A 14,377-nucleotide genomic window follows, 5' to 3' on the forward strand; every position below is an offset into this window, starting at 1 on the left:
CTGCACTGCCGCATCGACTTCCACGTGTCATTCTCTATTTCTGTTATTCGGGTTTCTGGCTGCTGCACAGTCACATCGACTTCCACGTGTCATTCTCTATTTCTGTTATTCAGGTTTCTGGCTGCTGCGCTGTCACATCGACTTCCACGTGTCATTCTCTATTTCTGTTATTCAGATTTCTGGCTGCTGCACAGTCACATCGACTTCCACGTGTCATTCTCTATTTCTGTTATTCAGGTTTCTGGCTGATGCACTGCCACACCGACTTTCACGTGTCATTCTCTATTTCTGTTATTCAGGTTTCTTGTCGCTGCGCTGCCACACCGACTTTCACGTGTCAATCTCTATTCCTGTTATTCAGGTTTCTGGCTGTTGCACTGCCACTTCGACTTTCACGTGTCATTCTCTATTTCTGTTATTCAGGTTTTTGGTTCCTGCAATGCCACACCGACATCCACGTGTCAATCTCTATTTCTGTTATTCAGGTTTCTGGCTGTTGCACTGCCACTTCGACTTTCACGTGTCAATCTCTACTCCTGTTATTCAGGTTTCTGGCTGCTGCACAGTCACATCGACTTCCACGTGTCAATCTCTATTTCTGTTATTCAGGTTTCTGGCTGATGCACAGTCACACCGACTTCCACGTGTCAATCTCTATTTCTGTTATTCAGGTTTCTGGCTGCTGCACAGTCACACCGACTTCCACGTGTCATTCTCTATTTCTGTTATTCAGGTTTCTTGCTGCTGCACTATCACATCGACTTCCACGTGTCATTCTCTATTTCTGTTATTCAGGTTTCTGGCTGCTGCGCTGTCACATCGACTTCCACGTGTCAATCTCTATTTCTGTTATTCGGGTTTCTGGCTGCTGCACTGCCACATCGACTTCCACGTGTCATTCTCTATTTCTGTTATTCAGGTTTCTGGCTGCTGCACTATCACATCGACTTCCACGTGTCATTCTCTATTTCTGTTATTCAGGTTTCTGGCTGCTGCACTGCCACGTCGAATTCCACGTGTCATTCTCTATTTCTGTTATTCAGGTTTCTGACTGCTGCACTATCACACCGACTTCCACGTGTCATTCTCTATTTCTGTTATTCAGGTTTCTGGCTGCTGCACTGCCACATCGACTTCCACGTGTCATTCTCTATTTCTGTTATTCGGGTTTCTGGCAGCTGCACAGTCACATCGACTTCCACGTGTCATTCTCTATTTCTGTTATTCAGGTTTCTGGCTGCTGCGCTGCCACATCGACTTCCACGTGTCATTCTCTATTTCTGTTATTCAGGTTTCTGGCTGCTGCACAGTCACATCGACTTCCACGTGTCATTCTCTATTTCTGTCAGTCAGGTTTCTGGCTGATGCACTGCCACATCGACTTTCACGTGTCATTCTCTATTTCTGTTATTCAGGTTTCTGGCTGCTGCGCTGCCACACCGACTTTCACGTGTCAATCTCTATTCCTGTTATTCAGGTTTCTGGCTGTTGCACTGCCACTTCGACTTTCACGTGTCAATCTCTATTTCTGTTATTCAGGTTTCTGGCTGTTGCACTGCCACTTCGACTTTCACGTGTCAATCTCTACTCCTGTTATTCAGGTTTCTGGCTGCTGCACAGTCACATCGACTTCCACGTGTCAATCTCTATTTCTGTTATTCAGGTTTCTGGCTGCTGCACAGTCACACCGACTTCCACGTGTCAATCTCTATTTCTGTTATTCAGGTTTCTGGCTGCTGCACAGTCACACCGACTTCCACGTGTCATTCTCTATTTCTGTTATTCAGGTTTCTGGCTGCTGCACTATCACATCGACTTCCACGTGTCATTCTCTATTTCTGTTATTCAGGTTTCTGGCTGCTGCACTGCCACGTCGAATTCCACGTGTCATTCTCTATTTCTGTTATTCAGGTTTCTGACTGCTGCACTATCACACCGACTTCCACGTGTCATTCTCTATTTCTGTTATTCAGGTTTCTGGCTGCTGCACTGCCGCATCGACTTCCACGTGTCATTCTCTATTTCTGTTATTCGGGTTTCTGGCTGCTGCACAGTCACATCGACTTCCACGTGTCATTCTCTATTTCTGTTATTCAGGTTTCTGGCTGTTGCACTGCCACTTCGACTTTCACGTGTCAATCTCTACTCCTCTTATTCAGGTTTCTGGCTGCTGCACAGTCACATCGACTTCAACGTGTCAATCTCTATTTCTGTTATTCAGGTTTCTGGCTGCTGCACAGTCACACCGACTTCCACGTGTCATTCTCTATTTCTGTTATTCAGGTTTCTGGCTGCTGCACTATCACATCGACTTCCACGTGTCATTCTCAATTTCTGTTATTCAGGTTTCTTGCTGCTGCGCTGTCACATCGACTTCCACGTGTCAATCTCTATTTCTGTTATTCGGGTTTCTGGCTGATGCACTGCCCATCGACTTCCACGTGTCATTCCTCTATTTCTGTTATTCAGGTTTCTGGCTGCTGCACTATCACATCGACTTCCACGTGTCATTCTCTATTTCTGTTATTCAGGTTTCTGGCTGCTGCACTGCCACGTCGAATTCCACGTGTCATTCTCTATTTCTGTTATTCAGGTTTCTGACTGCTGCACTATCACACCGACTTCCACGTGTCATTCTCTATTTCTGTTATTCAGGTTTCTGGCTGCTGCACTGCCGCGATCGACTTCCACGTGTCATTCTCTATTTCTGTTATTCGGTTTCTGGCTGCTGCACAGTCACATCGACTTCCACGTGTCATTCTCTATTTCTGTTATTCAGGTTTCTGGTTAAGCGCTTGTCACATCGACTTCCACGCGGTCATTCTCTATTTCTGTTATTCAGATTTCTGGCTGCTGCACAGTCACATCGACTTCCACGTGTCATTCTCTATTTCTGTTATTCAGGTTTCTGGCTGATGCACTGCCACACCGACTTTCACGTGTCATTCTCTATTTCTGTTATTCAGGTTTCTTGCTGCTGCGCTGCCACACCGACTTTCACGTGTCAATCTCTATTCCTGTTATTCAGGTTTCTGGCTGTTGCACTGCCACTTCGACTTTCACGTGTCATTCTCTATTTCTGTTATTCAGGTTTTTGGTTCCTGCAATGCCACACCGACATCCACGTGTCAATCTCTATTTCTGTTATTCAGGTTTCTGGCTGTTGCACTGCCACTTCGACTTTCACGTGTCAATCTCTACTCCTGTTATTCAGGTTTCTGGCTGCTGCACAGTCACATCGACTTCCACGTGTCAATCTCTATTTCTGTTATTCAGGTTTCTGGCTGATGCACAGTCACACCGACTTCCACGTGTCAATCTCTATTTCTGTTATTCAGGTTTCTGGCTGCTGCACAGTCACACCGACTTCCACGTGTCATTCTCTATTTCTGTTATTCAGGTTTCTGGCTGCTGCACTATCACATCGACTTCCACGTGTCATTCTCTATTTCTGTTATTCAGGTTTCTTTTGTTGCTGCGCTGTCACATCGACTTCCACGTGTCAATCTCTATTTCTGTTATTCGGGTTTCTGGCTGCTGCACTGCCACATCGACTTCCACGGTCATTCTCTATTTCTGTTATTCAGGTTTCTGGCTGCTGCACTATCACATCGACTTCCACGTGTCATTCTCTATTTCTGTTATTCAGGTTTCTGGCTGCCTGTGACTGCCACGTCGAATTCCACGTGTCATTCTCTATTTCTGTTATTCAGGTTTCTGACTGCTGCACTATCACACCGACTTCCATCGTCATTCTCTATTTCTGTTATTCCAGGTTTCTGGCTGCTGCACCGCCACATCGACTCCACGTGTCATTTCTCTATTTCTGTTATTCGGGTTTCTGGCAGCCGTACAGTCACATCGACTTCCACGTGTCATTCTCTATTTCTGTTATTCAGGTTTCTGGTCGCTGCGCGCCACATCGACTTCCACGTGTCATTCTCTATTTCTGTTATTCAGGTTTCTGGCTGCTGCACAGTCACATCGACTTCCACGTGTCATTCTCTATTTCTGTCAGTCAGGTTTCTGGCTGATGCACCGCCACATCGACTTCACGTGTCATTCTCTATTTCTGTTATTCAGGTTTCTGGTCGCTGCGCTGCCACACCGACTTTCACGTGTCAATCTCTATTCCTGTTATTCAGGTTTCTGGCTGTTGCACTGCCACTTCGACTTTCACGTGTCAATCTCTATTTCTGTTATTCAGGTTTCTGGCTGTTGTAACTCGCCACTTCGACTTTCACGTGTCAATCTCTACCCTGTTATTCAGGTTTCTGGCTGCTGCACAGTCACATCGACTTCCACGTGTCAATCTCTATTTCTGTTATTCAGGTTTCTGGCTGCTGCACAGTCACACCGACTTCCACGTGTCAATCTCTATTTCTGTTATTCAGGTTTCTGGCTGCTGCACAGTCACACCGACTTCCACGTGTCATTCTCTATTTCTGTTATTCAGGTTTCTGGCTGCTGCACTATCACATCGACTTCCACGTCATTCTATTTCTGTTATTCAGGTTTTCTTGCTGCTGCGCTGTCACATCGACTTCCACGTGTCAATCTCTATTTCTGTTATTCGGGTTTCTGGCTGATGCACTGCCACATCGACTTCCACGTGTCATTCTCTATTTCTGTTATTCAGGTTTCTGGCTGCTGCACTATCACATCGACTTCCACGTGTCATTCTCTATTTCTGTTATTCAGGTTTCTGGCTGCTGCACTGCCACGTCGAATTCCACGTGTCATTCTCTATTTCTGTTATTCGGGTTTCTGGCTGCTGCACAGTCACATCGACTTCCACGTGTCATTCTCTATTTCTGTTATTCAGGTTTCTGGCTGCTGCGCTGTCACATCGACTTCCACGTGTCATTCTCTATTTCTGTTATTCAGGTTTCTGACTGCTGCACTATCACACCGACTTCCACGTGTCATTCTCTATTTCTGTTATTCAGGTTTCTGGCTGCTGCACTGCCACATCGACTTCCACGTGTCATTCTCTATTTCTGTTATTCGGGTTTCTGGCTGCTGCACAGTCACATCGACTTCCACGTGTCATTCTCTATTTCTGTTATTCAGGGTTCTGGCTGCTGCGCTGTCACATCGACTTCCACGTGTCATTCTCTATTTCTGTTATTCAGGTTTCTGGCTGCTGCGCTGTCACATCGACTTCCACGTGTCATTCTCTATTTCTGTTATTCAGGTTTCTGGCTGATGTACTGCCACACCGACTTTCACGTGTCATTCTCTATTTCTGTTATTCAGGTTTCTGGCTGCTGCGCTGCCACACCGACTTTCACGTGTCAATCTCTATTCCTGTTATTCAGGTTTCTGGCTGATGCACTGCCACACCGACTTTCACGTGTCATTCTCTATTTCTGTTATTCAGGTTTCTGGCTGCTGCGCTGCCACACCGACTTTCACGTGTCAATCTCTATTCCTGTTATTCAGGTTTCTGGCTGTTGCACTGCCACTTCGACTTTCACGTGTCATTCTCTATTTCTGTTATTCAGCTTTTTGGTTGCTGCACTGCCACACCGACATCCACGTGTCAATCTCTATTTCTGTTATTCAGGTTTCTGGCTGTTGCACCGCCAGTTCGACTTTCACGTGTCAATCTCTACTACCCTGTTATTCAGGTTTCTGGCTGCTGCACAGTCACATCGACTTCCACGTGTCAATCTCTATTTCTGTTATTCAGGGTTTCTGGCTGCTGCACAGTCACACCGACTTCCACGTGTCAATCTCTTATTTCTGTTATTCAGGTTTCTGGCTGCTGCACAGTCACACCGACTTCCACGTGTCATTCTCTATTTCTGTTATTCAGGTTTCTGGCTGCTGCACTATCACATCGACTTCCACGTGTCATTCTCTATTTCTGTTATTCAGGTTTTTGTTGCTGCGCTGTCACATCGACTTCCACGTGCCAATCTCTATTTCTGTTATTCGGGTTTCTGGCTGATGCACCGCCACATCGACTTCCACGTGTCATTCTCTATTTCTGTTATTCAGATTTCTGGCTCCTGCACTATCACATCGACTCCACGTGTCATTCTCTATTTCTGTTATTCAGGTTTCTGGCTGCTGCACTGCCACGTCGAATTCCACGTGTCATTCTCTATTTCTGTTATTCAGGTTTCTGACTGCTGCACTATCACACCGACTTCCACGTGTCATTCTCTATTTCTGTTATTCAGGTTTCTGGCTGCTGCACTGCCACATCGACTTCCACGTGTCATTCTCTATTTCTGTTATTCGGGTTTCTGGCTGCTGCACAGTCTCATCGACTTCCACGTGTCATTCTCTATTTCTGTTATTCAGGTTTCTGGCTGCTGCGCTGTCACATCGACTTCCACGTGTCATTCTCTATTTCTGTTATTCAGATTTCTGGCTGCTGCACAGTCACATCGACTTCCACGTGTCATTCTCTATTTCTGTTATTCAGGTTTCTGGCTGATGCACTGCCACATCGACTTTCACGTGTCATTCTCTATTTCTGTTATTCAGGTTTCTGGCTGCTGCGCTGCCACACCGACTTTCACGTGTCAATCTCTATTCCTGTTATTCAGGTTTCTGGCTGTTGCACTGCCACTTCGACTTTCACGTGTCATTCTCTATTTCTGTTATTCAGGTTTTTGGTTGCTGCACTGCCACACCGACATCCACGTGTCAATCTCTATTTCTGTTATTCAGGTTTCTGGCTGTTGCACTGCCACTTCGACTTTCACGTGTCAATCTCTACTCCTGTTATTCAGGTTTCTGGCTGCTGCACAGTCACATCGACTTCCACGTGTCAATCTCTATTTCTGTTATTCAGGTTTCTGGCTGCTGCACAGTCACACCGACTTCCACGTGTCAATCTCTATTTCTGTTATTCAGGTTTCTGGCTGCTGCACAGTCACACCGACTTCCACGTGTCATTCTCTATTTCTGTTATTCAGGTTTCTGGCTGCTGCACTAACACATCGACTTCCACGTGTCATTCTCTATTTCTGTTATTCAGGTTTCTTGCTGCTGCGCTGTCACATCGACTTCCACGTGTCAATCTCTATTTCTGTTATTCGGGTTTCTGGCTGATGCACTGCCACATCGACTTCCACGTGTCATTCTCTATTTCTGTTATTCAGATTTCTGGCTGATGCACTGCCACACCGACTTTCACGTGTCATTCTCTATTTCTTTTATTCAGGTTTCTGGCTGCTGCGCTGCCACACCGACTTTCACGTGTCAATCTCTATTCCTGTTATTCAGGTTTCTGGCTGTTGCACTGCCACTTCGACTTTCACGTGTCATTCTCTATTTCTGTTATTCAGGTTTTTGGTTGCTGCACTGCCACACCGACATCCACGTGTCAATCTCTATTTCTGTTATTCAGGTTTCTGGCTGTTGCACTGCCACTTCGACTTTCACGTGTCATTCTCTATTTCTGTTATTCAGGTTTCTGGCTGCTGCGCTGCCACACCGACTTTCACGTGTCAATCTCTATTCCTGTTATTCAGGTTTCTGGCTGTTGCACTGCCACTTCGACTTTCACGTGTCATTCTCTATTTCTGTTATCAGGTTTTGGTTGCTGCACTGCCACACCGACATCCACGTGTCAATCTCTATTTCTGTTATTCAGGTTTTCTGGCTGTTAACCGCCACTTCGACTTTTCACGTGTCAATCTCTACCCTGTTATTCAGGGTTTCTGGTTGCTGCACAGTCACATCGACTTCCACGTGTCAATCTCTATTTCTGTTATTCAGGTTTCTGGCTGCTGCACAGTCACACCGACTTCCACGTGTCAATCTCTATTTCTGTTATTCAGGTTTCTGGCTGCTGCACAGTCACACCGACTTCCACGTGTCATTCTCTATTTCTGTTATTCAGGTTTCTGGCTGCTGCACTAACACATCGACTTCCACGTGTCATTCTCTATTTCTGTTATTCAGGTTTCTTGCTGCTGCGCTGTCACATCGACTTCCACGTGTCAATCTCTATTTCTGTTATTCGGGTTTCTGGCTGATGCACTGCCACATCGACTTCCACGTGTCATTCTCTATTTCTGTTATTCAGATTTCTGGCTGATGCACTGCCACACCGACTTTCACGTGTCATTCTCTATTTCTTTTATTCAGGTTTCTGGCTGCTGCGCTGCCACACCGACTTTCACGTGTCAATCTCTATTCCTGTTATTCAGGTTTCTGGCTGTTGCACTGCCACTTCGACTTTCACGTGTCATTCTCTATTTCTGTTATTCAGGTTTTTGGTTGCTGCACTGCCACACCGACATCCACGTGTCAATCTCTATTTCTGTTATTCAGGTTTCTGGCTGTTGCACTGCCACTTCGACTTTCACGTGTCAATCTCTACTCCTGTTATTCAGGTTTCTGGCTGATGCACAGTCACATCGACTTCCACGTGTCAATCTCTATTTCTGTTATTCAGGTTTCTGGCTGCTGCACAGTCACACCGACTTCCACGTGTCAATCTCTATTTCTGTTATTCAGGTTTCTGGCTGCTGCACTATCACATCGACTTCCACGTGTCATTCTCTATTTCTGTTATTCAGGTTTCTTTGTTGCTGCGCTTCGTCACATCGACTTCCACGCGCCAATCTCTATTTCTGTTATTCGGTTTCTGGCTGCTGCACAGTCACATCGACTTCCACGTGTCATTCTCTATTTCTGTTATTCAGGTTTCTGGCTCCTGCACTATCACATCGACTTCCACGTGTCATTCTCTATTTCTGTTATTCAGGTTTCTGGCTGCTGCACTGCCACGTCGAATTCCACGTGTCATTCTCTATTTCTGTTATTCAGGTTTCTGACTGCTGCACTATCACACCGACTTCCACGTGTCATTCTCTATTTCTGTTATTCAGGTTTCTGGCTGCTGCACTGCCACATCGACTTCCACGTGTCATTCTCTATTTCTGTTATTCGGGTTTCTGGCTGCTGCACAGTCACATCGACTTCCACGTGTCATTCTCTATTTCTGTTATTCAGGTTTCTGGCTGCTGCGCTGTCACATCGACTTCCACGTGTCATTCTCTATTTCTGTTATTCAGATTTCTGGCTGCTGCACAGTCACATCGACTTCCACGTGTCATTCTCTATTTCTGTTATTCAGGTTTCTGGCTGATGCACTGCCACACCGACTTTCACGTGTCATTCTCTATTTCTGTTATTCAGGTTTCTGGCTGCTGCGCTGCCACACCGACTTTCACGTGTCAATCTCTATTCCTGTTATTCAGGTTTCTGGCTGTTGCACTGCCACTTCGACTTTCACGTGTCATTCTCTATTTCTGTTATTCAGGTTTTTGGTTGCTGCACTGCCACACCGACTTCCACGTGTCAATCTCTATTTCTGTTATTCAGGTTTCTGGCTGTTGCACTGCCACTTCGACTTTCACGTGTCAATCTCTACTCCTGTTATTCAGGTTTCTGGCTGATGCACAGTCACATCGACTTCCACGTGTCAATCTCTATTTCTGTTATTCAGGTTTCTGGCTGCTGCACAGTCACACCGACTTCCACGTGTCAATCTCTATTTCTGTTATTCAGGTTTCTGGCTGCTGCACAGTCACACCGACTTCCACGTGTCATTCTCTATTTCTGTTATTCAGGTTTCTGGCTGCTGCACTATCACATCGACTTCCACGTGTCATTCTCTATTTCTGTTATTCAGGTTTCTTGCTGCTGCGCTGTCACATCGACTTCCACGTGTCAATCTCTATTTCTGTTATTCGGGTTTCTGGCTGATGCACTGCCACATCGACTTCCACGTGTCATTCTCTATTTCTGTTATTCAGGTTTCTGGCTCCTGCACTATCACATCGACTTCCACGTGTCATTCTCTATTTCTGTTATTCAGGTTTCTGACTGCTGCACTGCCACGTCGAATTCCACGTGTCATTCTCTATTTCTGTTATTCAGGTTTCTGACTGCTGCACTATCACACCGACTTCCACGTGTCATTCTCTATTTCTGTTATTCAGGTTTCTGGCTGCTGCACTGCCACATCGACTTCCACGTGTCATTCTCTATTTCTGTTATTCGGGTTTCTGGCTCCTGCACAGTCACATCGACTTCCACGTGTCATTCTCTATTTCTGTTATTCAGGTTTCTGGCTGCTGCGCTGTCACATCGACTTCCACGTGTCATTCTCTATTTCTGTTATTCAGGTTTCTGGCTGCTGCACTATGACATCTACTTCCACGTGTCATTCTCTATTTCTGTTATTCAGGTTTCTGGCTGATGCACTATCACATCGACTTCCACGTGTCATTCTCTATTTCTCTTATTCAGGTTTCTGGCTGCTGCACTGTCACATCGACTTCCACGTGTCAATCTCTATTTCTGTTATTCAGGTTTCTGGCTGTTGCACTGCCACATCGACTTCCACGTGTCATTCTCTATTTCTGTAATTCAGCTTTCTGGCTGCTGCGCTGTCACATCGACTGCCACGTGTCATTCTCTATTTCTGTTATTCAGGTTTCTGGCTGCTGCGCTGCCACACCGACTTTCACGTGTCAATCTCTATTCCTGTTATTCAGGTTTCTGGCTGTTGCACTGCCACTTCGACTTTCACGTGTCATTCTCTATTTCTGTTATTCAGGTTTTTGGTTGCTGCACTGCCACACCGACATCCACGTGTCAATCTCTATTTCTGTTATTCAGGTTTCTGGCTGTTGCACTGCCACTTCGACTTTCACGTGTCAATCTCTACTCCTGTTATTCAGGTTTCTGGCTGATGCACAGTCACATCGACTTCCACGTGTCAATCTCTATTTCTGTTATTCAGGTTTCTGGCTGCTGCACAGTCACACCGACTTCCACGTGTCAATCTCTATTTCTGTTATTCAGGTTTCTGGCTGATGCACAGTCACACCGACTTCCACGTGTCATTCTCTATTTCTGTTATTCAGGTTTCTGGCTGCTGCACTATCACATCGACTTCCACGTGTCATTCTCTATTTCTGTTATTCAGGTTTCTTGCTGCTGCGCTGTCACATCGACTTCCACGTGCCAATCTCTATTTCTGTTATTCGGGTTTCTGGCTGATGCACTGCCACATCGACTTCCACGTGTCATTCTCTATTTCTGTTATTCAGGTTTCTGGCTCCTGCACTATCACATCGACTTCCACGTGTCATTCTCTATTTCTGTTATTCAGGTTTCTGGCTGCTGCACTGCCACGTCGAATTCCACGTGTCATTCTCTATTTCTGTTATTCAGGTTTCTGACTGCTGCACTATCACACCGACTTCCACGTGTCATTCTCTATTTCTGTTATTCAGGTTTCTGGCTGCTGCACTGCCACATCGACTTCCACGTGTCATTCTCTATTTCTGTTATTCGGGTTTCTGGCTGCTGCACAGTCACATCGACTTCCACGTGTCATTCTCTATTTCTGTTATTCAGGTTTCTGGCTGCTGCACTATGACATCGACTTCCACGTGTCATTCTCTATTTCTGTTATTCAGGTTTCTGGCTGATGCACTATCACATCGACTTCCACGTGTCATTCTCTATTTCTGTTATTCAGGTTTCTGGCTGCTGCACTGTCACATCGACTTCCACGTGTCAATCTCTATTTCTGTTATTCAGGTTTCTGGCTGTTGCACTGCCACATCGACTTCCACGTGTCATTCTCTATTTCTGTTATTCAGGTTTGTGGCTGATGCACTGCCACATCGACTTCCACGTGTCATTCTCTATTTCTGTTATTCAGGTTTCTGGCTGCTGCACAGTCACATCGACTTCCACGTGTCATTCTCTATTTCTGTTATTCAGGTTTCTGGCTGCTGCGCTGTCACATCGACTTCCACGTGTCATTCTCTATTTCTGTTATTCAGGTTTCTGGCTGCTGCACTATCACATCGACTTCCACGTGTCATTCTCTATTTCTGTTATCAGGTTCCTGGCTGATGCACTGCCACATCGACTTCCACGTGTCATTCTCTATTTCTGTTATTCAGGTTTCTGGCTGCTGCACTATCACATCGACTTCCACGTGTCATTCTCTATTTCTGTTATTCAGGGTTCTGGCTGCTGCGCTGTCACATCGACTTCCACGTGTCATTCTCTATTTCTGTTATTCAGGTTTCTGGTTGCTGCCCTATCACATCGACTTCCACGTGTCATTCTCTATTTCTGTTATTCAGTTTTCTGGCTGCTGCACTGCCACATCGACTTCCACGTGTCATTCTCTATTTCTGTTATTCAGGTTTCTGGCTGATGCACTCTCACATCGACTTCCACGTGTCATTCTCTATTTCTGTTATTCAGGTTTCTGGCTGCTGCACTATCACATCGACTTCCACGTGTCATTCTCTATTTCTGTTATTCAGGTTTCTGGCTGCTGCGCTGTCACATCGACTTCCACGTGTCATTCTCTATTTCTGTTATTCGGGTTTCTGGCTGATGCACTATCACATCGACTTCCACGTGTCATTCTCTATTTCTGTTATTCAGGTTTCTGGCTGCTGCGCTGTCACATCGACTTCCACGTGTCATTCTCTATTTCTGTTATTCAGCTTTCTGGCTGCTGCACTGTCACATCGACTGCCACGTGTCATTCTCTATTTCTGTTATTCAGGTTTCTGGCTGCTGCGCTGTCACATCGACTTCCACGTGTCATTCTCTATTTCTGTTATTCAGGTTTCTGGCTGATGCCCTGTCACATCGACTTCCACGTGTCATTCTCTATTTCTGTTATTCAGGTTTCTGGCTGCTGCGCTGTCACATCGACTTCCACGTGTCATTCTCTATTTCTGTTATTCAGGTGTCTGGCTGATGCACTATCACATCGACTTCCACGTGTCATTCTCTATTTCTGTCATTCAGGTTTCTGGCTGCTGCACAGTCACATCGACTTCCACGTGTCATTCTCTATTTCTGTTATTCAGGTTTCTGGCTGCTGCGCTGTCACATCGACTTCCACGTGTCATTCTCTATTTCTCTTATTCAGGTTTCTGGCTGCTGCGCTGTCACATCGACTTCCACGTGTCATTCTCTATTTCTGTTATTCAGGTTTCTGGCTGATGCACTATCACATCGACTTCCACGTGTCATTCTCTATTTCTGTTATTCAGGTTTCTGGCTGCTGCACTGTCACATCGACTTCCACGTGTCAATCTCTATTTCTGTTATTCAGGTTTCTGGCTGATGCACTGCCACATCGACTTCCACGTGTCATTCTCTATTTCTGTTATTCAGGTTTCTGGCTGATGCACTGCCACATCGACTTCCACGTGTCATTCTCTATTTCTGTTATTCAGGTTTCTGGCTGCTGCACAGTCACATCGACTTCCACGTGTCATTCTCTATTTCTGTTATTCAGGTTTCTGGCTGGTGCGCTGTCACATCGACTTCCACGTTTCATTCTCTATTTCTGTTATTCAGGTTTCTGGCTGCTGCACTATCACATCGACTTCCACGTGTCATTCTCTATTTCTGTTATCAGGTTCCTGGCTGCTGCACTGCCACATCGACTTCCACGTGTCATTCTCTATTTCTGTTATTCAGGTTTCTGGCTGCTGCACTATCACATCGACTTCCACGTGTCATTCTCTATTTCTGTTATTCAGGTTTCTGGCTGCTGCGCTGTCACATCGACTTCCACGTGTCATTCTCTATTTCTGTTATTCAGGTTTCTGGCTGCTGCAATGTCACATCGACTTCCACGTGTCATTCTCTATTTCTGTTATTCAGGTTTCTGGCTGCTGCGCTGTCACATCGACTTCCACGTGTCATTCTCTATTTCTCTTATTCAGGTTTCTGGCTGCTGCAATGTCACATCGACTTCCACGTGTCATTCTCTATTTCTTTTATTCAGGTTTCTGGCTGATGCACTATCACATCGACTTCCACGTGTCATTCTCTATTTCTGTTATTCAGGTTTCTGGCTGTTGCACTGCCACTTCGACTTTCACGTGTCAATCTCTATTTCTGTTATTCAGGTTTTTGGTTGCTGCACTGCCACACCGACTTCCACGTGTCAATCTCTATTTCTGTTATTCAGGTTTCTGGCTGTTGCACTGCCACTTCGGCTTTCACGTGTCATTCTCTATTTCTTTTATTCAGGTTTTTGGTTGCTGCACTGCCACTTCGACTTCCACGTGTCAATCTCTATTTCTGTTATTCAGGTTTCTGGCTCTTGCACTGCCACTTCGACTTTCACGTGTCATTCTCTATTTCTGTTATTCAGGTTTCTGGCTGCTGCAATGTCACATCGACTTCCACGTGTCATTCTCTATTTCTGTTATTCAGGTTTCTGGCTGCTGCGCTGTCACATCGACTTCCACGTGTCATTCTGTATTTCTGTTATTCAGGTTTCTGGCTGCTGCACTGTCACATCGACTTCCACGTGTCATTCTCTATTTCTGTTATTCAGGTT

General features: G+C 45.6%; 1 protein-coding gene across 1 annotated transcript in view; it reads left to right on the plus strand.

Moving 5' to 3' along the window:
• The window catches only part of LOC124277028 (laccase-like), a 57,060-nt gene that overhangs the window by 41,571 nt on the left and 1,112 nt on the right, over positions 1-14,377 (plus strand). The gene's annotated exons all lie outside the window — the stretch shown is intronic.

The sequence above is a fragment of the Haliotis rubra genome, unplaced genomic scaffold, assembly GCF_003918875.1.
Source record: "Haliotis rubra isolate DU_JTF1 unplaced genomic scaffold, ASM391887v1 Scf217, whole genome shotgun sequence".
Lineage (NCBI taxonomy): Eukaryota > Metazoa > Mollusca > Gastropoda > Lepetellida > Haliotidae > Haliotis > Haliotis rubra.